The 27,016-nt window shown below is 38.6% G+C and overlaps 2 pseudogenes across 3 annotated transcripts; both read left to right on the top strand.

Annotated features, from left to right (window-relative positions):
* LOC143885383 (BTB/POZ domain-containing protein At3g05675 pseudogene) lies at positions 1-25,448 on the top strand (annotated as a pseudogene). Of its 3 annotated transcripts, none has more exons than XR_013253262.1 (3): positions 1-141; positions 9,515-9,663; positions 23,818-25,448. The product of XR_013253262.1 is annotated as a BTB/POZ domain-containing protein At3g05675 pseudogene, transcript variant X3 (transcript). The 3 variants fall into 3 exon arrangements; XR_013253260.1 differs by having other exon boundaries at positions 23,889-25,448; XR_013253261.1 differs by lacking the exon at positions 1-141 and adding an exon at positions 5,497-6,837 and having other exon boundaries at positions 23,889-25,448.
* On the top strand, positions 5,555-6,478 carry LOC143883084 (BTB/POZ domain-containing protein At3g05675 pseudogene; annotated as a pseudogene).
* Positions 25,449-27,016: the final 1,568 nt, after the last annotated feature.

The raw sequence follows: 27,016 nt of genomic DNA on the forward strand, positions 1-27,016 counted from the left end.
ATGAGATAAAAAGCAAACGAAGAAAGAAAACCCTAACGCTGCTCTCTCCCGTTCTCTCTGTGCGACTCCCTCTACGGACGGATTCTCCGGCCGCGGCTCTCTCCGGCTCTCCGGCCCTCCCTCCGTCCCTCTCTCTCATAGGTATTTCTCTCTCTCTCTCTCACTCTCTCACCCTCCTCTCTACCGCTCTCTTTCTCTCTCTACTGCTCTCTTTCTCTTTTTTTCTTTTTTTTGAAATGAGGGATTTTATATGGTGTAAGGGCTTACAACAAAATGGTAGGGGTACCATTTTGATCCAACAGCAGCTCACTTTTTGAGCTTTTTGAGGAGCTGTTGTTGGATCTAAAGACAAGGGTGGTACTTCCACCGTACAAAAGGCCTTATTGTTGTAAGCCGTTGCACCATATAATTTCTCTTGAAATGATACTGCACTCTCTCTCTCTCTCTTTATCTCTCCGGCTCTCTTTCTTTCTCTCCCATTTTTTTTCTTGAGATTATGCCAACTGATTGTGTTCCCCAAATCTAATTTGAGTCTGATAATAGGTTTGAGGCTCATAATCAGTTGCCACAATCTCAAAATTACAGGTTTTGTACTATTCATTTAATTTATCTAAGGCGCCGTTGTGCCAGCCATCTAGGGTTTAAGCCCTTAAGGCCCTGTTCGTTTCAGATTTTGAAATCCGATTGGGATTTGCTAGGCAATTTTGCAAAAAACCATTTCGGGGCTCATTTTCTCTGGAGAGAACATGCACCTCAGATAAATTAAATGAATAGGAAAAAATCAGTAGATGTTTGTTTAGGTTTTGTTTGTTTGAGATTGTGGGTAATTTTTACTTTAATTGTTTAGGCCTTGCTGTTTGTTTGGCAGACAAAATCTGGAGTAGAATTGAAACTTTGAAAATAAAATAATAAAAAATATTATTATATTCAGCGTACCCAAACGTACCCGCACCCGGGTTTTTTTGAAAATCACTTACCCGCGTACCCGTGTCGTGTCGTACCCGCACCCCGTACCCGTACCCATGCTTCTTAGGTCATATTGTGTGTTGAAGTTTGTATCCTTTTACATCCGGAAGTTCTTGGAGCTCCCTCTTTCTGCATTATCCATTGAGTTTCTAAATTAGAAAAAAGGTATTGGGTTTTGTTTTGGACAACAATATGTAATACACTTTTTAATCTAAATTTGGCTTTATTTAGGTTGATTAAGGGATGAATTAGCGATGCTGATCGGTTAGCCTGATTCAGAGTTGATAGACCGCTTTTGGTGATGGTTGATTTTCTTCCCCTAGGATTCTCCATGTTAGCTTTTCTAGTTGTTATGGGGCAGCTTTTGTGCTTGGTTTTATGTTTCTTTTTAATTTCATTTGCTCGTTGAACACCTTGGTTTTGGGCCTTGTACCTTTCCTTTGATTTTAATAATATTCTACTGCCATTAAAAAATGGTGTTTTTGGTGTGTGTGTGTGTGTGTGTGTGTGTGTGTGTGAAGTTTTGATAAATTTTTTGGATTTAAATGAAAAATGAAATGTTTTCCCTATTGTTTTTGGATTTCCCTACTTCAGTCATGTTTAGGTTCGATTTACTGATGTTTTATCTCTCTCTACTTCTAAATTGAGCAGGTCTATTAGTGCGTTGGTGTGATTGTTTTGTTCTCTAGCAAGTTTCCTACTTTTAGTAGATTCCTAGTTGTTTACTTGTACCAATTTTTCTAGACCATTTTATTCTTCTCTGTCTTACTCTCTAATTGAAGTGGAATATTGGTGGTTAGCTTATCTTATATGATGTTGTATTGAGGACTAATTGATGCGTTTGTGTGCTTGTTCAATTCTCTAGCAAACTTTATACTTTGGGGAGATTCCCATGTTCCTTGCATCAATTTCCCTAGATCACCTTATTCTTCTATGTTTTACTCTCTAATGGGGAAGAAGTATTGATGGTTAGCTTCTCATATATGGGGTTGTATTGAGGACTCCATGTTGAATTTTAACTGGAATTTACCTATTGATGATTGAGGAAAGATGGATTAAGAACTTCCATTTGGGAATTTTTTAAGGTTAGGATGACTGGAGCCGAGAAAGATTAAAATGATAAAGTTGCTTTTGGCCTTTTGGGGCATATATTTGATAAAAGGAACCTCAACAACGAAGAAACTCTGACTGCCACCAACAAGGTGCGTACATATCAAGCTATATATAATTTATGTTCTGCTAGGGAGCCAACTGCTATTCTTAATGAGTCCTAACATTAGCTCACCATATATGCAGAACACTTATGTGGTGAACAGATTTGTTCATTTGGTGGGGCACCATAAGATTAGTCTGTTGCCAATAGACCTACCTTTTATTGTATGGTCCTTACCCTCCCCCACCCCCACACCCTAATTTAGAGGTGATGTGGTCCTTTGTTAAGGAAATCCTATTATAGCCCACCTTGTGCAGGGTGCATGCCATGCTCAAGCTTCTTAGAGTATTCTCCCTCACCCTTTCTTCTATTTGTAAGTGCACTTAGTCTTGGACTCTTGGGCATATTTAGTCCGATATTATTTGCTAAAGCTTTTGGTCATAAGACGTCCTTGGCATCTGGCACACAAACAATGAACTTTTATTCCATCTTGGAAGGAGTTGCGACATTTTTGATTTCCCATATTTGTAGGAATAATTACAACTCTGATAAGAGACACTTGTTTGGTCTCTTGTATATACAGTATATCTCACCTTCGAAGGATTAAGTAAAACAGATTTAACTTTATATTTACACTCCATAACTAGTCAGTTTCAGTGAACAAGTTGACTAATCCAGCTTAGCTAATACACAAAGGTCAAATACTGCAGTAAATTCAACGAAGAGTAAGTTGGGCTGTTGACCGTTTCCTTCATCATCAAATCTAGCAATACACTAGGGTGAAATACTGCAGTAAAATCGACAAAGAGTAAGTTGGGTTGTTGATCACTTCCCTTAAATCGTTAGCAGAGGGAGAGGAGTTCTGATCTCTGCCTGGACAGAAGATTTGAATTTTTTACGGAGAAAGTGATATGGGCTTTGCAGGAACATTTGTTTGATCAGTGTAGTGATAGATTTTTTTTGCTCTAAATCTACGAAGAATTAAATTCTTTTGCTGGAAGATGTGTGCAGAGAGTCTGGTTGATATGGATCCGTGTAAAACAATAATTTGTATTTGCACACCAGCCCTAGATTAAAAACCTCCGAAAGTCCGTAGAGGGAGAGGGGAAATTATCACAATTATCTACATCTTTGAATGCAATTGATACTCCTGTGAGAAGAATCTTCAGTTCCTTCGATTTTTAGCGTGTTAAGATTTCTTCAAACCAAAAAAAAAAAAGATTTCTTCAAACAAGAACATCTGATTCATTTGTGAAAATTGGCCAAACTGTTTGATATGAAGTGACTAAAATGCCTCTAGAATGGTATTAAATACAAAATATTGCCCATGAAGTATTGATAAGTCTGAACATTATGTTTGTAATATCATATGCCCCATGAAGAAATCCGAGTGGCGAGTAGATGAGTTTTGTGTGTTGCTGGGAAGGAAACTGGGGATCACATACTTATCCATGGTAAGTTATCTTGATCAATTTGGGCGAGCATTTTAAAAGTGTTTCAGAATTGAATAGGTTCTTCCGAGTTTAGGGACAAATCTACTGATAGGGTGGTAAGGGGCCTTGATGAAGGATGGGTACAGGAGGACCATTATATATGTAGCTCTAATACCGAATTGATGTAGGACGAATCCATGGAAGGGAGATTAGGATTTTGGATCCTAAAGTAGGTGATTAGATTGGAAAATATTTCTACTAGGTTTAGGGTTGTTTTAAAAGGTGCAGACATATGTCAAGAATGTGTAGACATATGGTGGGAAGGTGCAGACATATGTCGGGAAGGTGCGGGCAAGGGCTTTGGTGAGACTACGGGGCGCATAGATCAGGAATAATATATAGAGATCAATAACTGAAAATAAAGAGGATTAAAGCAAGAAATTAAAGAAAAAGTTAAGGGAGAAGAAATAAGGAAAGAGGAAGGAAGAGATTAACCCTTAGGGTCATCTCCCGAGCAAGGGTTCATCCCGGCTTAGGAGCTAATCTTCAATCTTCTATTCTGTTTTCTTTTCTCCAAAGTGGCCAAAGGCCTTACATTTATAGACAAATAAAACTTGGACCAAGACTTAATCCGCTAATTCTATTAGAACCCAAATACCAATCTCAAAACAAATTAGAATTCCTAACTCGACTAGAACTTCCTCGATGGACATCTCCTATCACCATTAGACTAATAGACTTCTTTAAGTTGTAAGGGTGTGGTGATTAAGAAATGACTTAATTACCCTTATCACTTATGATTTTCATAATACACTTGTGGGCCCCATTTTAATCACTTATAACTTAAAGAAACTAAGTGATATTGATGGGAAAATACCACGTCAGGACACTTAAAAATTAAAATATGGGCTATAGGATAGTCCCCATCACCCTTTTTTGGCGATAAGGATCCTTTGTAGATGATCCCCGTCCGTTATCTTAGAGGTAATTGGATAGAAACAAGAGAATCTTTGCGGGAGTGCATAAATCAATCTGTTTGTTATCAATGCTATTTAGTTATCATTCATCAAATTAGTGTTTGTGATGAAAGATAGTTTGGGCTTCTTATAGATGTATTTGAGATTGTAGGTTAATATTGTGGGGCATGACGGCAAAGAATAATGAGTTAGTTAATTGCAGAACACCCAATCCCCACCAACCCCCCCCCCCCCCCCCTCTCTCTCTCTCTCTCTCCAAAAAAGTAATAAAAAAAGAACATCAACTTAACTTTGATGGAAGTTTTAGAGGCAAACTCGGTCCAGATGGAGTTAAAGGGGTTCTTTAGGAATCTCTTTGGAGAGATCATGAAAGTACTCGCAAGCCTAATTAGGTTTAGATACCATGTGAGGTGGAGGAGATGTCTCTTTTTTGCACTAGATTACGCATCCTGAATTAAAACAGTCAGTAACTTGTGGTAGAAGGTGATGACTCTTGTATTATTGCCTGGGCGAGAAACTTACTCTGGGTTCATGGAAGTTGGCAGCCTTAGTCTCCCTTCATAGATAGCTGACTTTGACAGACATCTCAATCTCTCCTTTCATCACATTGGAATGCAAATGACATAGCCAACAAGTTGGCTAGAGAAGGTGTTTATTGCATGGAGCTACACATAAGGTGTGTTCCCTTTGTTATAGAGGATGAATTTTAGAAGGATTTTGTTTTTGCACAGTCCGATTTTATATATTTAAGGGCAGTAATGTTCTTATATCTCTGTCATGGGGCCACCTCCGCCCAGGGAAGCATTTTCTCTCTAATATATATTCCGTTGTTATATTTATGTATGCATATTTAATGCATCTTCAGATTATTTTCCTGTTACCGAGTCCTAACAAGCTTCCCATTCTTTCAGTTTAACTTTTCTCGGAAAAAGAAAACTTCCCATACTTCAGAACTAACCTGAGATCATATTCTTCACTCCAGTTATGTTGCAATTATGAGAAGTCCGTCTTTTCTGGCATAAAGAATGAGCCTCATACCAGATGGACAAGGGCAGGTTGCGGAGACCTATAAACTTGGTGATCGAACTACAAGTGACATTGTTGTTCGCTTGAGAAACAGAGACGGAAGGCCAGAATGGTTCTATTGCCACTCCTGCATTCTTTCGAAAAAGAGCAAGTTCTTTGCAGACCAACTTTCTAATGACCCATCTACTTGTACCAATCTTGATTCTCATAGCTGCATCGAAATTTACTGCTCGGAATCTGATTACGATCATCATCTCAAGCTCTTGAGTCTATTTTATCTCTCCGTAGATTTAGTTTTGGATTCGTGGGATTCCGTGAAAACCGCTCTTGGGGTTCTCTCGGCAGCAACTAATTTACGCTGCGAAGAGATAGCTCAAAGTTGTATTAAGTACTTGGAGGCTGTTCCTTGGGAGGAAAAGGAAGAGGTAGAAATCTTGAAAACTGTCTCCAACCTAGGCGAAGCTGCCATGCCGGTATTATCCCGGATTCAACCCGTCGATCTGAATGCCGCAAAGAATGTATTCCTTTCTGCAATTCTGTTCGCAACATCCACTAACAAATCATGCCCTTCTTTCACGGACGAACTAAAAACCTCTGCCCGAGAACAAGTAGAATTCATGCTGGTGGTGGACGAAGACATGCCATTGGTAAGAGCCGATGATGATGTAAAATCCGAGGTAAAGAAGGGTCTAGGGAAAATGTTTTCCGTATTCGAAATGGAGTTGCGATCACTGTTATTAGAATCCGACTGCTTGGATGAGGCAGGAGAGGGAAAAGTCCTATGGTGTCTTTTGGACCTTGACTGGATGTGTAACATACTACCTAGAATGGATATGATTAAGGATTTTGTGTGCATTTGGGTGGACATTTCAAATAACGTTTTGGCCATGGTTCAAGATTCGAAGCTCAGCTCTGGCATCTAGGGTGTGAAAGTAAAGCTAATTGAGATTACGGGAAAAGTTTTGGAGGCCGTTGGATATGGAAATGTGATTCTTCCAGCACCATCACGGGTTCAGTTGCTAAAGATTTGGCTTCCTTATATAAGAACGATGAAGCCGATATTAGATTCAAAGGGTTCTGAAGATGAGGCATTCGAATTCAAATTGGATGCCGATCAGTATGAGAGCATAGAGCAAGCTATAATTTCTTTGGTGTTGGCGTTGCCTTCGAATGATCAAGCTGATATTTTAGCGGACTGGATGAAAACTGAGCAGCTAAGGTATCCTGATTTGAGTGAGGCTTTTGAAGTGTGGTGTTACAGAAGCAAGGCTGCAAAGAGAAGGTTGGTGGTGGGTTTTGATGGTGTCAACAATGCCACTGTCACGCTTTGATCTCTCATCCATTGGCCCATCTAATGTTTTGATGAATTGGGATGGAATTTGTTGGTTTAAATTGTCGTAATATTTTGAATTGAGCTGTGTCTGCTGCTGATTAAATTATGAACAACTTGTTCTATGTTCCAAACATTTCATTAATATTGTCTTAAGTAGTAGGTTTTTGGGCCTTTGCCTGATAATGATGGGGCTTGGGATTGAACAGTTTGGATCAAGTAGTCCCCAGCAGAAATAATAAAAACATCCCATTTTGGGTGTTGAATCCAACCCACATTTTCTCCTCAAAGGCAAAAGATTGACTGTATTAGGCAAAATGTGGGGTGTCTCATTAATCGTTCTAGCTTGCACACATCACCATCGTGAATATGACTGCTTTTAAGATGATTTGGATCGTCATTATAGCAAGCCCTTCCCCTCATCTTTTAGCCTTGTTTAGTTTGTAGGAATTTTGGAGAAAAGTTTGGAAAGGAAAAATATTTCCAAAAATTTCTACTATTTTTACACTCTAAAAGATAACTTCCACCGACCCTCTTCAACTTTTTAGTTAGAGACACCAATTCATTGTAGGGAAATGATATGTTTGCCCTTTATTTACCTGGGACAGCCCCCTCTAGTGTAAATGAGTAGTCATAAGCATGGTTTAAAATTTCGGTTCTGGTTTTGGATCCTTGAAATTTCGAAATTTCTACCGAAATTCTGAAATTTCGGTTGAAATTTGGTAATATTTAAAAAAGCTTGTTTAATTCATTTCGAAAATTCAGAAATTTCAACCGAAATTTTGTAACATATCTTTTTTTTTTAAATTGCATTTTCTAGAAATTTCGGACTGAAATTCTCGAAATTCTGAAATCAAAATTTTGGCTGAAATTTGGTAAAGGCCGAAATTCGAAATTTCCCCAAATTTCGGTTTCAGTCAGATTTCGATCGAAATTTAAAACCATGGTCATAAATACACCGGGGTGCGCTGTAAGGACAAAACCCTCTTCTTCTTTTTTGTTTTTATGGATTGTTGTTAGATTGTGCTCTTGTCTCGATCTCTGATGAATTTAGGGTTCTGCTGTTTGGGATCGGATGCGGATCTTCTTTTTTTTTTTCTGATTTAGGGTTTCGAATTAGGGACTGTTTGGGTTTCTTTTTTATTTGAGATTTGATGATATTGATTATGGCTTGTTGGTTTGGTTTGTTCGATCTAGATTTTGGATTGCTAGATTTGTTTGGTTTTTCGAATTAATTTTTTGCTTTAGGGTTTCTTAGGAAGTTATTTCGCCAAGTAATTTTGTTTGGGTGTGAATTTGGACTGTAAGGAGTTGTGGTGTTTTACACGGGATGAATTTGAGTTTGGGTTGTTGTTTTGTTTGACTTTGGATGCTTTTCTACACAGACAGTACCGTATACCTCGATATTCAGCCATTCATGTCATGCCTAATTTTTTTAGCTCATGCTTCTAGTTAGTCAAAACGCCTGCCTTCCATGTTCTCTCTCTCCCTCTCAGAAAAAAAATGTTCGTAGTTTCGAAAATGTAAATGTGATCGTTTATTTACGGGTAATTAGTACATATATGTACTATAATTGATTAGCTATCTTAAAATATTAATCCATAAACTTTTAAGCATTTCATTTATATAATATGTATAGCTCGACATATTTTGATTTGTAATAGAGGAGGAGAATGGACTTTTCCTTGGGTGTACAGGCTTGATAAACAGCCCTTAGTAGTCATGTCATTACCTATGGTTGACATTTTTTGTCTATAGTCTGAAGCAAATGTCTAGGCCCTAGGTGATTGCCTAAGTGACCCTAGAAACCTACAGAGCTAGCTTAGGAGGTTACCTTGCCTAGGCACCTCTGGGCTGATGGCTTTGACTACCTTGGGTTTTCTCATGGAAGCTCGATGATTTCGAACTTTATATGCTGGTCTTTTTGGTCTTCGATTCAATCAAATTTGCATGATACTGTTTGTGTGAATAAAACACATGTGGTCTAGAGAAGAGGTCTCATGGTTGGTTTTGATTCAATCGAATTTGATTGATACTGTTTAGAGCACTTTGCATCAATAGAACATGCGTGGTCTAGAGAAGAGGTCGCATGGTCTACAGAAGGAGAAAAATACTGAATTTCCTTCCCACATTTAATGTTGCTCACATCTTCCCATTCCCAATAAATATTACGTCACATGTTGAAGTGTTGGAGGTGATGCGGCATTCTTGGTCTTTTTAGCCTTTGATTCAATCGAATTTGCGTGATCCTGTCAAAGAATCGTAAGTGCTTGCTTTGTGGGAATTTAAAATTTATGCTTTTTTTGTTGAGTACTTTGTTTCTTATGCAGTCATTTAACTTAGATTAGTATCATGTTAGTATTTTATTGTTTTTATGATTCCTTCCTATGGTTACTAGAGGCTGAACTGGAGTTTTAACCATTGAACTTGCTCTTTCGATTCTAGTTACTTGATCTTTAGCTGGTGGCCTTTATGGTGGTTTGTAGGCTATAAATGCTTGATATGTGCAAATAACTGACTAAGATTTTTTCCTTTCTGCTTCTATGGACCTGGGTTTTGCACTTGATCCTTTTTATTCCTAGTCTAGGACTATGTATAGCTTGATCAAGGTGTACAAATCTTTCTCCAGGACACCTATCAGTTCTTCCATTGGAAGAAGGGAACTCCATTTGCTGAAGACCAAGGTATTTATAATGGTTTGACTTGGTGGGAGCAAATAGACAGTGGGAAGCAGCTTACTCGCAATCGGAAGTTGTTGACCGTTGTACCTGTGGTGTTGTGAGTATAATTCTTTGTCATATTTACTTTAATATATTTCTATCTCATATGCATTTTAATATCCTTCTATCACATATGTCTTCAAGAGTTATGTTTTGACGTTCACGATTTAATTTACTAATTATAACTTCATTTGCACTTTTAGCATGTTATATTTGCATGATTACACATTTCATGGCATAACTATAATATCAATAGCCTGCGTCTTTTATGCATGACATGGGTCTGCAAGGAGAAGCAACTTGTATCTCTCAAATCATAGAAAATACTTTGCTTAGTTTAACATTTTGCTAAAAAGTATGGCTATGGGATTTAGGCCCATTCCTTAGTTCAAAGGTGCTCTGTGTCACTACCAAGAGGGCATGGGTTCAATCCCAGTTTACCTACCAAAAAAGGTAGCTTGAACATTTTCGCAGCTATACTATAACTTTCTCGACAGGTTATGTCATTACGATAATAAAGACGAGGAAGTTGATGCAATATAAATCCACGGGGCTTTCAAATTAGAAATTGGAAATATATGATGCATTGCTAGTGGGCAACATTTTCCAAATCCATCATGGGTGATCTAGCTTTGTGAAAAGCTCCAAGAACCTGCAAATTTTGAAGATGGATTGGAATTCCATAGTGAAGCTAGACATCAATGGATTTCATGGAGATTTTTTTGTAGATGATTTTGGATTGGTTGAGTGATGTAGGGTTGGGAGAGGAGAAGAAGAAGAAGAAGAACTCACAGTCAGTAATCATTCAATTAATCATCAAAAACTAATAAAAAAGCCATACGGTAGCCTATATATATATATGTATATGTAACTGACAATCATAAAATACCTCTAAAATTCCTATATAGGTTACTATATGACTTTTTTCTATTGGTTTTTGATGATTAATTGATTGATTATTGATTTTCTCCTTCCCCTCCCAATCTCTTCCCTTCTTTCTTTTTCTTCTTTTCTCTGCCTAGCCTACATCGAGTGGGGAAAATTTTGACTACGAAGAGTTAAACTGCCAAGAGGAGGTCACGTCGGTGTTGATCAAGCTCTTAGGACATGTATCAACATGATTTTCTGGAGAAGACGAAGTCCGCTATTAGGGTCTCACAGAAATAAAGCTTGTATATTTTTTAGTTTGATAATAAGCAGGTAGTTTTCATAAAGTAAACTTATGGCTTTTTGTGCAACACAACTAGCCCCTCGCGTTCCTGCTTGGCTAAACTCAAACCAGGTGGAATGTCGGATGAGGATCTTTTCAGCCCAACCGTAGAGCTTTTAAATGTCCACGGAGTCAACAAATCATCAAAGTCAATTTGGCAGAGGACTAATGAGACCGTGAAGGAGATAGGGGCTTAGAAGCAGGAACGTTCCTCATTGGTGCCGCTCCCATGCCAGAACCGTGATTCGATGCTCCTTAGGACCGGAACCTCTCCGATGGCGCTCCAAAAGAGATGGGAACCGCTCCCATGGCGCGCCCAGAGAAATTTGATGTAGGATCGGGAAGAGAAATAGAAGAGGAGATGGCGCGCTTGGAATTCTATTTCTCTGATACCAAATTTGATGTAAGACTGGGAAGAGAAATAGAAGAAAGAGGAGAAAAGAGAAGATGATGAGAAGAATAGGGGACGGGAATAGAAGAATAGAAGAGAAGAATAGGGGAGGAGAAGAGAAGAGAAGAATAGAGGAATTTAGGGAGAAGAAGAGAAGAACCAGAGAAGAGAGAAGAAGACGAAATCTGTAGAGGGGCGAAAACTCAATTATATTCAATAATCATCAAAGTTAATAATTCTTAATACAATGAGGCCTATATATAGGCAATGGGATGGAAATAAAATTCTATGGAAAATAAAATAAAAGCCATAAATCTAAATAACATGAAAAATAAAATCCTAGACATTAAATAGCATGGAAACAAAATTCTAATGGGCAAATATGCCACTTATTGGCCTACTATCTATCTGCATCAGCAAGCTAATCTTTATCAGTAGTTGCTTTTGTAATATGGGTTTTCAAATGCTCCCAGTAGTTTATGCGGCTGATGAATGTGGGATATGGGTTTTCAAATGCTCATAGTATTTTATGCGTTTGATGAACGTGGGACAAGTTCTTTTATTGGAAATTTTTGGTTGTCTATTTTGTTGGTATTTTGATATTCAACGCTAACCACGATGACCACATTAACCATTTGAGACAATATTTTGATGAACTGAGGAAAGAGTACCTCTCTATTAACTTGAAATATGTTCATTTATGTTGGACAACATGGTATGCTTATTCTCTCTTCTGATGGGATTAAGGTGTATTTGTGAAAGCCGAAAGGTCATTCATAATCGAGTGACCTATTCCAAAGAATATCAGGGAGATCACATATTTCATGGTTTGGTGACTTTGTACTGATGCTTCATTAGAAATTTCAAAACTTGTTATTTTGTTTGTCATTGATTATACATGAGATAGAAAGTAGGAGCCTTGTAGTTGAGGACTTACAATCTCATAAAGAAGAAGATGATGGAAGCCCAATTCTTGCTCTACCAGACCTTACAAAGGTCTTCAAGGTAGAATATGATGCCTAAAATGTCAATATTGCTGCTATTTTGTGACAAGAATGATTAGATTACTTACGTTAGTGGAAAACCCGATCATGCACAGAAGAAGTATTCTGCATGTGACTTGGAGTATTATGTTGTTCATGCTCTGTCATTGGCCCAATTATTTGTTGCCCAATGAGTTTATTTTATATTTGGACCATGAAACACTCCATTCATCACACCATTGGTAATCAAAACATAATATTTGATGCTTTGAGCCCAAGGACTACTTTGTTGGGAACTTTAATTGTTGAGGTGCTAGTATTTGAAGCAATCAACGACCAATAAAAGAAACGTCCTCGCTTTTGTCAAATAGTCAATGTATATCAAAGTGCGGATGCGAGCCAAAATGCGTCCAAAGCAAATCCTAGTCGATTCGACATGGTGCGATCGAGAACTTGGTTGATGTGGCCGAATACTTAGTTGACCTGGTCATAACTTGGGAGAGTCAAAAGGTATTTTGATTGACTTTGTAGGGCAAAATGCGCACTCGGACAAGAACACGGCCAAGGTAAAAGGGAGTCGACTGGGGTGAGTCGACAATGCCACGAGGGAGTTTCGAAACTATGCAGGTGGCTTGGATCCTTTTATATCTTGATGAGTGTATTTTTCACAATGGCTCTGCATTTAAAGGTATTATGCATTCTTCAAGGTTTCTCAAGGGACTTTTCATTGAAGTCCATTGTGAGGGATGTGGAGGACATTTTGGGAGAGATTAGACTTTGGGGACTCTAATGTAAGGTAGGGTTGGCCACATATGTAGAGGGTTCTGGAGAGATTTGTTTTTGAGTGTTAGATGCGACAAATATCAAAGGGGCATGTTTTAAAAAATTAGCTTTCCATACATCTTTTGCCGTTCCAGACGCAGCATGGGTGGATATCTGTATAGATTTTGTTTTGGATTTCCCTAGGACTCTACAAAGAGTAGCTTTATCTTTGTAGCCATTGACAAATTTTCATAAATTACTCATTCTATTCCTTGAAAGAAGACAATGAATGCTTCTAATATTGCGAATATTTTCTCTATTAAGATTGTGGTCTTCATGGAGTACTGGAGACCCATGAAGAGGTTGTGGAGAGATTTATTTATAGGTGTTAGATGTGCCAAGTCTCAAAGGGGCATGTTTTAAAATGTTAGCTTTTCATTAATCTTTTCCCCTTCCAGACGCAGCATGATTGGATTTCTGTATAGATTTTGTTATGGATGTCCTTAGGACTCTACAGAGTATCTTTGTCTTTGCAGTCATTGGCAAATTTTCATAAATGATATGTTCTATTCCTTGCAAGATGACAACAAATGCTTCTAATATCGCTAATATTTTCGACTCTACAGAGTAGCTTTGTCTTTGTAGTCATTGACAAATTTTCATAAATGACATGTTCTATTCCTTTCAAGATGACAGCGAATGCTTCTAATATTGCTAGTATTTTCTCTATTAAGATTGTGGCCTTCATGGAGTCCTGGAGACCCATAATGTTTGATCACAACACAAACTATTACTCACTTTTTGGAGGAGACTATATGGAAGTACTTAAGGAGTTACTCCAATTTTTGGGGCATACCATCCGTTAGGTAGATGGACAAAATTAATTAATGGAAGCCTTGATAATTATTTTGAGGAGTGTTGTGATGGATAATATTTCTCATCAGGTCTTGGCCCTTCCTCATATCAAGTTTGCCTATAATATTTTGATGAACTTGTCTTAAGGGATATCTTCCTTGTTTGAGATTGTGACAAGAAGGCAAATCATGTTTTGACTTATTCTGTTGTACATGAATGTGTTAGTACCGATGTTGATGTTTTTGCCTAACATATCTATGATTTGGAAGCTCAATTTCAGAATAAATTGAGTAACTTAATGAAAAATATCAAGGGAAACACATAAGCACATCATGGGGAGAAGATACTCAATGGAGGTTAATCATGGATTGTTTGAAGCCAAAAGGTTGTAGATTAGGATCTATAATTGATTGGGGCTCGCATAATGTTGAGAATGTTTATGCTTAGAAAATTTTGAGTTCTTTGAAGAGTTGTACCATTGTTTATGTTGAATAAATACACATATGTGTAAGGGCATATTAGTCATATATAACATAATATATATATATATATATATATATATATATATATATATATATTTATTAGTCGTGCGTGAGGGAGAGAACTATTTTTTCTCTCCCACACGCATGCCTATTCTCTCGACTCTTCTCCTCTCACCCTCTATCTCTTTTGTATCTCTCTCCCTTCCCACCAAAGTTGATATACCATGTAACTTTACATCGTATCAGAGCCATGGGTGAAGAAAGGTAGGTTTTCCTTCTTCTTTCCCTAAACCCTAACCCTTCTTCTGAGTCGTGTTCGTTTCTTTTCTCCACCCACACCCTTCTGAGTTGTGTTCGTTCCTTTTCTCCACTCCCCACCCAACCTTCTTCTGAGTCGTGTTCGTGTCTTTTCTCCACCCACACCCTTCTGAGTTGTGTTCGTTCCTTTTTCTTCACTCCCCAACACCCTAGTCGCACCTCCCCAGCACACAAAACCCTAGCCGCAACCCCTATTCAAAACCCAAACCCTAGCCGCACCTCCTCTTCACACCCAAACCCTAACCGCACCCTCTATTCCAACCTATACAGTTTTCGTAGCCTTTCACCCAAACCCTAACCCTATCCTCTCCTAATGTGAGTTGTTCCCTTCTCGTAGTTTATGTTCTTGTTGATTCTGTCGCATATGGATTTTGTTGGTTCGTGTGTTGTTGGTTTCTTCTATGGGTTATCGTCGTTCGTTAATGGTGATTGTTGTTGAAGAGGGTCGTTTGGTGATTCCTAGATGTTTTCTTTAGTGACTCTATACAGTTGATTGTTCGTTGTGGTAATTGTAGTGGTTGTAGGATTTGATTTATTCCCTAAGGTGTTGGTTGTTGTCTTTTTTGGTGATTGGTAGTGCTTTTGTTATGGCTTCTGAGGATCAAACCTCCCACAAAACTGCTGCCCCCTGACTTGATGAAGCCCGTTCTTCGGTTTCTACGGGCCAATCAAGTTATTCGCATGTGGAACCCCCCCTTCAGATGACGTCCATCAGGTTAGATGGGAGGAATTATCCACCGCGGAAGATGGCCGTATATACTTATCTCCTTGGATGTCGAAAAATCCATTTTCTAGAATGTGTACCGCCACCCACTACTGATCTGCAGTATGATCAGTGGCGCGAAGATGATGCCGTTGTTAGATCATTTCTCTTGGGGTTGTATGGAACCCCCCCTGTAACCGCCTCCTTGATGTATCTTCAGTCGTCGAAGGAGGAGGTTTGAGAGCAAACTGCGACAATGTATTCTGGGCAGATAATCTTACACGTATTTGTGATCGTTTATCAGAATGGTTTAGCCTTCAGAGGGGAGACAAGTCGGTGAGTGGCCACTACATGGACTATCTCGCACTCTGTCTGGAACTTGATCTATTGCGTTTACAACTGATCCAGTTGTTCTCAAGAAACGACAGGAGGAGTTGCGTGTTGTCAGTTTTCTTGACTCGGTGGGGCCTGACTATCTTCTACTCCGACATCAGATTGTGAGTTCCCCACCCATTCCCACCCTGGCGGATGTTCTTTCGAGGGTTCAACGTATGCGGGTGACTCAGCATCGTGACCCGATAGTTGATGGTTCTGCTCATTTCACATATGTTGGAGGTGACCGTAGTCGTGGGGGTGTCTGTGTTGGGCGAGGTCGCGAGGGTGGTGGTCGTGGCCTTGGACGTGAGTCAGGGGGAGGCCGAGACGGTGGAGGACGGGGACGTGGGTCCCGCTATTGCACTCATTGCCGTATGGACGACCACAACAATTATGATTTGGATCCGGAGCTTCGTCCGTACAGACCTGCTGCTCTGCTGCTGCTGTTTATGGGAGTTCTTCATCCACTCATCCTCCATCTGTGACCTCGACACTCTAGTGGTCTCTCGTGCAGAATATGATGATCTTGTTTGTCTACTGGAGAAAGGAAAACAACTGTCTGCCACGTTTGCCCAACAAGGTAGTCCATTCTGTTTTTTGTCTGGTTCTTCTTCTGGATCATGGCTCATTGATTCTGGAGCATCTCACCATATGACTGGTAATCCTACCATACTTTCTTCTTTCCGGTCTTTTTCATCTGAGGGCCATAGTTCTGTTACTTTAGCTGATGGGACTACATCCCCTGTCTCTGGGGTTGGTGTAGTCACCACATCGACGGGTCTTCGTTTATCCTCTGTTCTTTTTGTCCCATCTTTTCTTGTTTGTTTGTTATCTGTCAGTCAATTAACTAAGTCTCTTAATTGTTTTGTCTCATTTTTCCCAACTTATTGTGCCTTTTAGGATCTGAAGACTGGGATGAGGATTCATTTCAAAAAAAAAAAAAGACTGGGATGAGGATTGGCTCTATCCGTGAGATTGATGGCCTCTACTACCTAGATAATGTCACTGCTGGTGTTGCTCTTCGTACCTCTGTGGATTCCTATCAATCGCATTGTCGTCTGGGTCACCCACCTATTGATAAGCTTAAGAAATCTTCTTTTGTGTCTAGTCCTATTCCCTCTTTTCATTGTGAGTCTTATGAGTCGGGGAAACACCATCGTGTCTTTCCCACCTCGTGTTAGTAATCGTGTCTCAAGGCCTTTTGAACTTGTTCACTCTGATGTATGGGGCCCCTCTAGAAGTCCTTCATTACATGGATTTAGATATTTTATCATTTATTTGGATGATTATTCACGTACTACTTAGTTGTATACACGTACTATTTTTAGTCCTCATATTTTTGTTTCTATTTTTAATGCATTGAGGACAGTGCATAATTCAAGTATGGGGGGGGGGGGTAGGTTTTAGAAACTTTCCTTTTCTATTCTTTTCTATAGTTTAAAGTTAGAAAGTTTCTTTTCGTTTTGTTTTTGGTAATTTTTCAAATTAGAAAGAACTTAATATTCTTAAAAAGAAAGTTGTTTTCCTATTTTAAGAAAGAAAGTTAGTGGATATTTTAATTTTGGAATTTGAAAAATTAGAAAGAATACTTTCCTTTCTTAGTTTATTTTTCTTTTAGAATCTTTCTTTTAAAAGGATTTGAATAAGAAATAGAAATAGAAACTTGCTTTTTATATGGTATGGATAAAAATGAAAGAAAGGTTGAAACAAAAGAAAGAAAGAATGATTTTTAGAAAGTTTGCATCTTGATTTGAGTTTTGATCTGTAGGCTTTTTGACTTGAGCTATTAAGTCTGAAGGGTTTTTATGCCTAGTTCCTTAAAGCCAACTGGCTTGAGAGCAACTGACTGAAAACTCCATACATGGGTCAATTAGAAAGCTTAATGAATCAAAGCATTGCACATAATCAAAGGTAAAGCTTGAACTCATATGCATCAATGTCTATGATATATGCAAATCAAAGATTAGTCGGACACTGCTTAGTAGCCTGGGTGTTTGGTGCATGCCCTGCATGTCATTCACGCCAAAAGCAGTAGAGGATTACAAAAAAGTGAGTTCTATTCTTAGAAAGCATGGAAAAAGTGGAAAGTGTGATGGACCATATAAATTTGCACAGTTTCTACGAAGTTTCCGAATCAAATTTCTTTTATGATACGATTACTTTAGAAGCAAATTTAAGGGAGAAGAGTAGGAAATATTCAAAAGAGGATTCCTTCATTAAAATATTTTTCTAATTTTTCTAACTTGGGATATGATGCAAAGTTTAAGTATGGGGGTATTCTTGTTCTTCTATTTTGAGTAATTTCTCAAAGAAAAAAAATTAGAAATTTTTTGCTTTATTCTATAGTGAGATTTGAAAAGACAAGTTTGTTTTTAGAATTTTTTGTGTATATTCACTGCAAACACTCACGAGACAAAACTCGTCCACTAGGGTAACCTAGGGGTTCAAAGGCTCGTTGCACGTGCTAAGTGCAATCGTGATTCCTACGAAAGTGACTTAGGATTTTTTTTGTTTATATTTTTCTTTATTTTCTTCTTATTTGCTTGAGGAGAAACAAAGCTCAAGTATGGGGGAATTTGATGAACACATTTATGTGTGATTGGTAGTGATAGGAAACATGCATATTTTGTCATTTTAAGCGGTATTACTAAGGTATTTGCTTGTTTTTGGTGTTTCAGCATATTTCTGAATTTCCACAGAAAATGGAACTAGTGTGAGGATTTTATTGGGTAAGGGCCATTCAAATTGTGACTCCACAATTGTACAGTTCAGATCGTTATATGGAGTTGATTTAGAGGCACAACCTAATTGCATTCCAGCCCAACAAATGAATGATTCGGGTGGGTGCATCCATTATATGATGTGACCCACAGAATCGACAGCTTGTATTCCCAAAACATTGAAGCATAGAGGAATGACATTTGTGGCTTATTCATTGAACGGTTCAGATCGTCCTATAGGGGTGCAATCAATTGACGGTTTGTATGATCCTATAGGAATGATTTGGGATTGTAACATATCTACATCTTGATCAATGAATTGGATGGCCCGGATAGGTTTGTGGGAATTGATTAGAAGAGACATCATTTATACTTTGGCCCAATCTAACGGATGGTTAAGATCAGTCCATGAAAATGATTTAGGGGCTATGACCAATCCACAGTTTCACCCATCAATGGTACGGTTTGAATCAATCCATGGAAATAATTTAAAGCACAATCAATTTATGGAAACGATTTAGAGGGTGTGGTTAATTATCATTATGTCCTAAAACAATGAGCGGATTAGATCAATCCAATGGACAGTTAGGATAGTCATATGGGGCTGATTTTTGGGCCCATGAGTACTTCACATTTTGGCCCATTTAATGGACGATTTGGATCATTCCAATATGTGGTTTGGTTGCTATTAGGGGATGTAAAGGTGGGTTCCACAATAGAGAGCACTTTTATAAAAAGAAACCACCAATTTTGGAGTTACACTAAAAGGGCATTTATGGAAATTGCATGTAAGAGAGCAAGAACCGACCATCACCTTTTGGCATCTTGCCACCAAAAAAATTGTCCAACAAACATGCATACCCATTCTTGCTCCCACGTGTTGGATTTGAAGAAAATAGCATTTTCTATTTGCATACATATGCATGCACATGTGGGGCCCACTTTAGTTGGACAAGTCTCATCTCATAGATAAAAGATCAATGGCTAACTAAGAAGTTTGTTTTGGGTTAATTTTCAAAGGGAATTTGTGTTGGAGTTGGACTCATAAAAGCAAAGTTTATAAAAGGATTTTTGGAAAGTCCCTACCCAAAGATCGTTCAGCCCTTTGGAAATCGGTCCCACTATCTCTCATTGTTTTGGCGATTCTGTGTCTTGCCCAATTTGGAATGCCCATAATTATTCTTAGAATTTGAGAAAGACACTAGCCAACGCCCCATAAAGAGAAATATTTTGTGTAAAGAGCAATTTTAGGGATGAAATATTTCTGGAATATTGATTTTTATCATCATTGAAATTTCAGCAATTTTTGCGATATGAAACGGCAAGTTTCTATCATCTATTCTACAAAGAACACAAGATGTATAAAAATTGATGATTCGGCTACTGTTGGAGGGGGGGGGGGAGTTTCTTAGAAAGTGGCTTGCTTGGGATTTTCTCTCCTATAGTTAGAAATCAGCCCATTCTGAAATCACTTCCTTATTTTTAGAAAGCAGCTTTTGTGGGACACTTTGGGATTCTAAAAATTTAGATACTTGCAATATCACCACCTACTTCATATCCCTTCAAAAATTTGCAAGACTATATCTCTTTCTAAAAGTTATTAACGTATACCCTCTCCTTGCTACGAATTTTTTTCGGAAACACTTTCTTTTCTCAGGATTTTATGGATTATATTTTCGGTACTCTCTACTCTCTCCTCTCTCTACATTCTCTAACTCTCTCACCTCTCTCTATTCTCTAAAAAAAAAAAAAATCTCTTGTTCTCTTACATTACTTTTACTCTCTATCTCTCTCATTTTGCTCTCTTGTCTCTTGCTCTCTCTTCTTCCTATGCTCTCCTCATTCCCTTCTACTCTCTCTAGTTTCTCTCTTCTCTCTATGGGGACATCTTGTTTTTATCCCTGGGGGCTTGGATTTGATTTTGTTTTTATGGGGACATCTTGTCCCCGGTTTTTGGTTGTATTCGTTTTTGGGCTGATTAATAATACTGTTAATTTTCAAAAAAAAGAAAAGAAAAAGAAATTCTCATTAGTCAATGTGGAGCCTTAAGTATCCTTGGGTTTATATTTCTTTTCTTTATCTTTTCCTTGTACCTTTCCATGACTAACTTGGTCATATTCAAGGAAGCACGGGTGCCCCTAAAAAGCCCTCGTACCCGTGTCGGGTGCGTATCCGGTACGGGTACGCACCCAAAGATGGGTTTTAAAGAAAACGAAATTTGAGTTTCAGGTGCGTATCGGGTACGTTCGGGGTGCGCACCCGACACACCCGACACGCACCAGATGTTTTTAAAAAAAAAATTAGTTGGGGTGGGTGTTGAGGTAAAAGAGGGGGGGTGTTATGTTACTGAATATATTAATGGGTTGTGTGGGGTAAAAAAGAGGGTGTTTAAAAATGAAATAAAAAGCAAACGAAGAAAGAAAACCCTAACGCTGCTCTCTCCCCTTCTCTCTGTGCGACTCCCTCTCCGGCCGCGGCTCTCTCCGGCTCTCCGGCCCTCCCTCCCTCTCTCTCTCAAAGGTATTTCTCTCTCTCTCTCTCTCTCTCTCTCTACTGCTCTCTTTCTCTTTCTTTCTTTTTTTTGAAATGAGGGATTTTATATGTTCTAAAGGCTTACAACAAAATGGTAGGGGTACCGTTTTGATCCAACAGCAGCTCACTTTTTGAGCTTTTTGAGGAGCTGTTGTTGGATCAAAAGACAAGGGTGGTACTTCCACCGTACAAAAGGCCTTATTGTTGTAAGCCCTTACACCATATAATTTCTCTTGAAATGATACTGCACTCTCTCTATTGGTCTCTCTATTGCTCTCTCTCTCTCTCTCCTGCTCTCTTTCTTTCTCTCCCATTTTTTTTCTTGAGATTATGCCAACTGATTGTGTTCCCCAAATCTAATTTGAGTCTGATAATAGGTTTGAGGCTTATAATCAGTTGCCACAATCTCAAAATTACAGATTTTGTGCTATTCATTTAATTTATCTAAGGTGCCATTGTGCCAGCCATCTAGGGTTTAAGCCTTTAAGGCCTTGTTCGTTTCAGATTTTGAAATCCGATTGGGATTTGCTAGGCAATTTTGCAAAAAACCATTTCGGGGCTCATTTTCTCTGGAGAGAACATGCACCTCAGATAAATTAAATGAATAGGAAAAAATCAGTAGATGTTTGTTTAGGCTTTGTTTGTTTGAGATTGTGGGTAATTTTTACTTTAATTGTTTAGGCGTTGCTGTTTGTTTGGCAGACAAAATCTGGAGTCGAATTGAAACTCTGAAAATAAAATAATAAAAAATATTATTATATTCAGCGTACCCAAACGTACCCGCACCGGGGTTTTTTTGAAAATCACGTACCCGCATACCCGTGTCGTGTCGTACCCGCACCCCGTACCCGTACCCATGCTTCTTAGGTCATATTGTGTGTTGAAGTTTGTATCCTTTTACATCTGGAAGTTCTTGGAGCTCCCTCTTTCTGCATTATCCATTGAGTTTCTAAATTAGAAAAAAGGTATTGGGTTTTGTTTTGGACAACAATATGTAATACACTTTTTTATCTAAATTTGGCTTTATTTAGGTTGATTAAGGGATGAATTAGCGATGCTGATCGGTTAGCCTTATTCAGAGTTGATAGACCGCTTTTGGCGATGGTCGATTTTCTCCCCCTAGGACTCTCCATGTTAGCTTTTCTAGTTGTTATGGGGCAGCTTTTGTGCTTGGTTTTATGTTTCTTTTTTATTTCATTTGCTCGTTGAACACCTTGGTTTTGGGCCTTGTACCTTTCCTTTGATTTTAATAATATTCTACTGCCATTAAAAAATGGTGTTTTTGGTGTGTGTGTGTGAAGTTTTGATAAATTTTTTGGATTTAAATGAAAAATGAAATGTTTTCCCTATTGTTTTTGGATTTCCCTACTTTAGTCATGTTTAGGTTCGATTTACTGATGTTTTATCTCTCTCTACTTCTAAATTGAGCAGGTCTATTAGTGCGTTGGTGTGATTGTTTTGTTCTCTAGCAAGTCTCCTACTTTTAGTAGATTCCTAGTTGTTTACTTGTACCAATTTTTCTAGACCATTTTATTCTTCTCTGTCTTACTCTCTAATTGAAGTGGAATATTGGTGGTTAGCTTCTGTTATATGATGTTGTATTGAGGACTAATTGATGCGTTTGTGTGCTTGTTCAATTCTCTAGCAAGCTTTATACTTTGGGGAGATTCCCATGTTCCTTGCATCAATTTCCCTAGATCACCTTATTCTTCTATGTTTTACTCTCTAATGGGGAAGAAGTATTGACGGTTAGCTTCTCATATATGGGGTTGTATTGAGGACTCCATGTTGAATTTTACCTGGAATTTACCTATTGATGATTGAGGAAAGATGGATTAAGAACTTCCATTTGGGAATTTTTTAAGGTTAGGATGACTGGAGCCGAGAAAGATTAAAACAATAAAGTTGCTTTTGGCCTTTTGGGGCATATATTTGATAAAAGGAACCTCAACAACGAAGAAACTCTGAGTGCCACCAACAAGGTGCGTACATATCAAGCTATATATAATTTAAGCTCTGCTAGGGAGCCAACTGCCATTTTTAATGAGTCCTAACATTAGCTCACCATATATGCAGAACACTTATGTGGTGAACAGATTTGTTCATTTGGTGGGGCACCATAAGATTAGTCTGTTGCCAATAGACCTACCTTTTATTGTATGGTCCTTTCCCTCCCGCACCCCCACACCCTAATTTAGAGGTGATGTGGTCCTTTGTTAAGGAAATCCTATCATAGCCCACCTTGTGCAGGGTGCATGCTATGCTCAAGCTTCTTAGACTATTCTCCCTCACCCTTTCTTCTATTTGTAAGTGCACTTAGTCTTGGACTCTTGGGCATATTTAGTCCGATATTATTTGCTAAAGCTTTTGGTCATAAGACGTCCTTGGCATGTGGCGCACAAACAATGAACTTTTATTCCATCTTGGAAGGAGTTCGGACATTTTTTATTTCCCATATTTGTAGGAATAATTACAACTCTAATAAGAGACACTTGTTTGGTCTCTTGTATATACAGTATATCTCACCTTCGAAGGATTAAGTAAAACAAATTTAACTTTATATTTACACTCCATAACTAGTCAGTTTCACTGAACAAGTTGACTAATCCAGCTTAGCTTATACACAAAGGTCAAATACTGCAGTAAAATCAACGAAGAGTAAGTTGGGCTGTTGACCGTTTCCTTCATCATCAAATCTAGCAACACACTGGGGTGACATACTGCAGTAATGTTCTTATATCTCTGTCATGGGGCCACCTCCGCCCAAGGAAGCATTTTCTCTCTAATATATATTCCGTTGTTATATTTATGTATGCATATTTAATGCATCTTCAGATTATTTTCCTGTTACCGAGTCCCAACAAGCTTCCCATTCTTTCAGTTTTACTTTTCTCGGAAAAAGAAAACTTCCCATACTTCAGAACTAACCTGAGGTCATATTCTTCACTCCAGTTATGTTGCAATTATGAGAAGTCCGTCTTTTCTGGCATAAAGAATGAGCCTCATACCAGATGGACAAGGGCAGGTTGCGGAGACCTATAAACTTGGTGATCGAACTACAAGTGACATTGTTGTTCGCTTGAGAAACAGAGACGGAAGGCCAGAATGGTTCTATTGCCACTCCTGCATTCTTTCGAAGAAGAGCAAGTTCTTTGCAGACCAACTTTCTAATGACTCATCTACTTGTCCCAATCTTGATTCTCATAGTTGCATCGAAATTTACTGCTCGGAATCCGATTACGATCATCATCTCAAGCTCTTGAGTCTATTTTATCTCTCCGAAGATTTAGTTTTGGATTCGTGGGATTCCGTGAAAACCGCTCTTGGGGTTCTCCAGGCCGCAACTAATTTACGCTGCGAAGAGATAGCTCAAAGTTGTATTAAGTACTTGGAGGCTGTTCCTTGGGAGGAAAAGGAAGAGGTAGAAATCTTGAAAACTGTCTCCAACCTAGGCGAAGCCGCCATGCCGGTATTATCCCGGATTCAACCCGTCGATCTGAATGCCGCAAAGAATGTATTCCTTTCTGCAATTCTGTTCGCAACATCCACTAACAAATCATGCCCTTCTTTCACGGACGAACTAAAAACCTCTGCCCAAGAACAAGTAGAATTCATGCTGGTGGAGGACGAAGACATGCCATTGGTAAGAGCCGATGATGATGTAAAATCCGAGGTAAAGAAGGGTCTAGGGAAAATGTTTTCCGTATTCGAAATGGAGTTGCGTTCACTGTTATTAGAATCCGACTGCTTGGATGAGGCAGGAGAGGGAAAAGTCCTACGGTGTCTTTTGGACCTTGACTGGATGTGTAACATACTACCTAGAATGGATATGATTAAGGATTTTGTGTGCATTTGGGTGGACATTTCAAATAACGTTTTGGCCATGGTTCAAGATTCGAAGCTCAGCTCTGGCATCTGGGGTGTGAAAGTAAAGCTAATTGAGATTACGGGAAAAGTTTTGGAGGCCGTTGGATATGGAAATGTGATTCTTCCAGCACCATCACGGGTTCAGTTGCTAAAGATTTGGCTTCCTTATATAAGAACGATGAAGCCGATATTAGATTCAAAGGGTTCTGAAGATGAGGCATTCGAATACAAATTGGATGCCGATCAGTATCAGAGCATAGAGCAAGCTATAATTTCTTTGGTGTTGGCGTTGCCTTCGAATGATCAAGCTGATATTTTAGCGGACTGGATGAAAACTGAGCAGCTAAGGTATCCTGATTTGAGTGAGGCTTTTGAAGTGTGGTGTTACAGAAGCAAGGCTGCAAAGAGAAGGTTGGTGGTGGGTTTTGATGGTGTCAACAATGCCACTGTCACCCTTTGATCTCTCATCCATTGACCCATCTAATGTTTTGATGAATTGGGATGGAATTTGTTGGTTTAAATTGTTGTAATATTTAGAATTGAGCTGTGTCTGCTGCTGATTAAATTATGAACCACTTGTTCTATGTTCCAAACATTTCATTAATATTGTCTTAAGTGGTAGGTTTTTGGGCCTTTGCCTGATAATGATGGGGCTTGGGATTGAACAGTTTGGATCAAGTAGTCCCCAGCAGAAATAATAAAAACATCCCATTTTGGGTGTTGAATCCAACCCACATTTTCTCCTCAAAGGCAACAGATTGACTGTATTAGGCAAAATGTGGGGTGTCTCAATAATCGTTCTAGCATGCACACATCACCATCGTGAATATGACTGCTTTTAAGATGATTTGGATCGTCATTATAGCAAGTCCTTCCCCTCATCTTTTAGCCTCGTTTGGTTTGTAGGAATTTTGGAGAAAAGTTTGGAAAGGAAAAATATTTCCAAAAATTTCTACTATTTTTACACTCTAAAAGATAACTTACACCGACCCTCTTCAACTTTTTAGTTAGAGACACCAATTCATTGTAGGGAAATTATATGTTTGCCCTTTATTTACCTGGGACAGCCCCCTCTAGTGTAAAAGAGTAGTCATAAGCATAGTTTAAAATTTCGGTTCTGGTTTTGGATCCTCGAAATTTCGAAATTTCGGTTGAAATTTGGTAATAATTAAAAAAGCTTATTTAATTCATTTCGAAAATTCCGAAATTTCGACCGAAATTTTGTAACATATCTGTTTTTTTTTTTTTTTAAATTGCATTTTCGCGAAATTTCGGACTGAAATTCTCAAAATTCTGAAATTTCTGGTCAGAAATTTCAAAATTTTGGCTGAAATTTGGTAAAGGCCGAAATTCGAAATTTCCCCAAATTTCGGTTTCGGTCAGATTTCGGTCGAAATTTAAAACCATGGTCAATATAATACACTGGGGTGCGCTGTCCCAAGTAAAAATAAGGGGCGGTTATATCATTTCCCAAATCCCAGTAAATTAACCATAACCATATCATTTTTACTACCGGATGTGATTCTGCGATGGCCGCTACTGGATCCCATAAAAAAAAGTTCAAATTAAAATGATACAATTTATCTGATGGCACACGGGTAGGGCTGCAACTCGGGTCGGGCGGGTCGGGTTTTGGAGAACCCAACCCTACCCGAGAAATATCTTGGGTCGGGTCGTGTTGGGTTTTTTTTTGGAAAACCCACGATTCCCAAACCTGGCCCTACACATGATAAATCTCGGGTCGGTTCGGTCGGGTCGGGTTTTTTCATGTTGACGCAATTTTTTAAGGAAAATTCTTGTTTGGCAAGGTAACTCAACTCATAGAAGCAGAAATTACACTCACATTACACTTGAATCAAACAATGATGTAATTACACTCACATTACACTTGAATCAAACAATGCTGTAATCAAACAATGTTGTAATTACAATCAAACAATGCTTAATCAAACACTTGAATCAACTCAACTCATAGAAGCAGAAATTACACTCACATACAATAACAGTGGGTGCGTGAGTTTTCACTTTTAACTTTTAACTAACAATAGAAAAAAATGTACATACTATAACTTATGTAACTCGGGTCGGGTCGGGTCGGGCCCCTTCAAACCCGGCGCGACCCGAGATTCATGCGGGCTTTTGAATGCTCAACCCGGCTCGACCCGAAACCCATGAAACCTGAACCCAACCCAGGCTATTTTCGGGTCGGGTCA

The sequence above is a fragment of the Tasmannia lanceolata genome, unplaced genomic scaffold, assembly GCF_043159265.1.
Source record: "Tasmannia lanceolata isolate RefF3 unplaced genomic scaffold, GAP_Taslan_0.1 ptg000008l, whole genome shotgun sequence".
NCBI classification, from domain to species: Eukaryota; Viridiplantae; Streptophyta; class Magnoliopsida; order Canellales; family Winteraceae; genus Tasmannia; species Tasmannia lanceolata.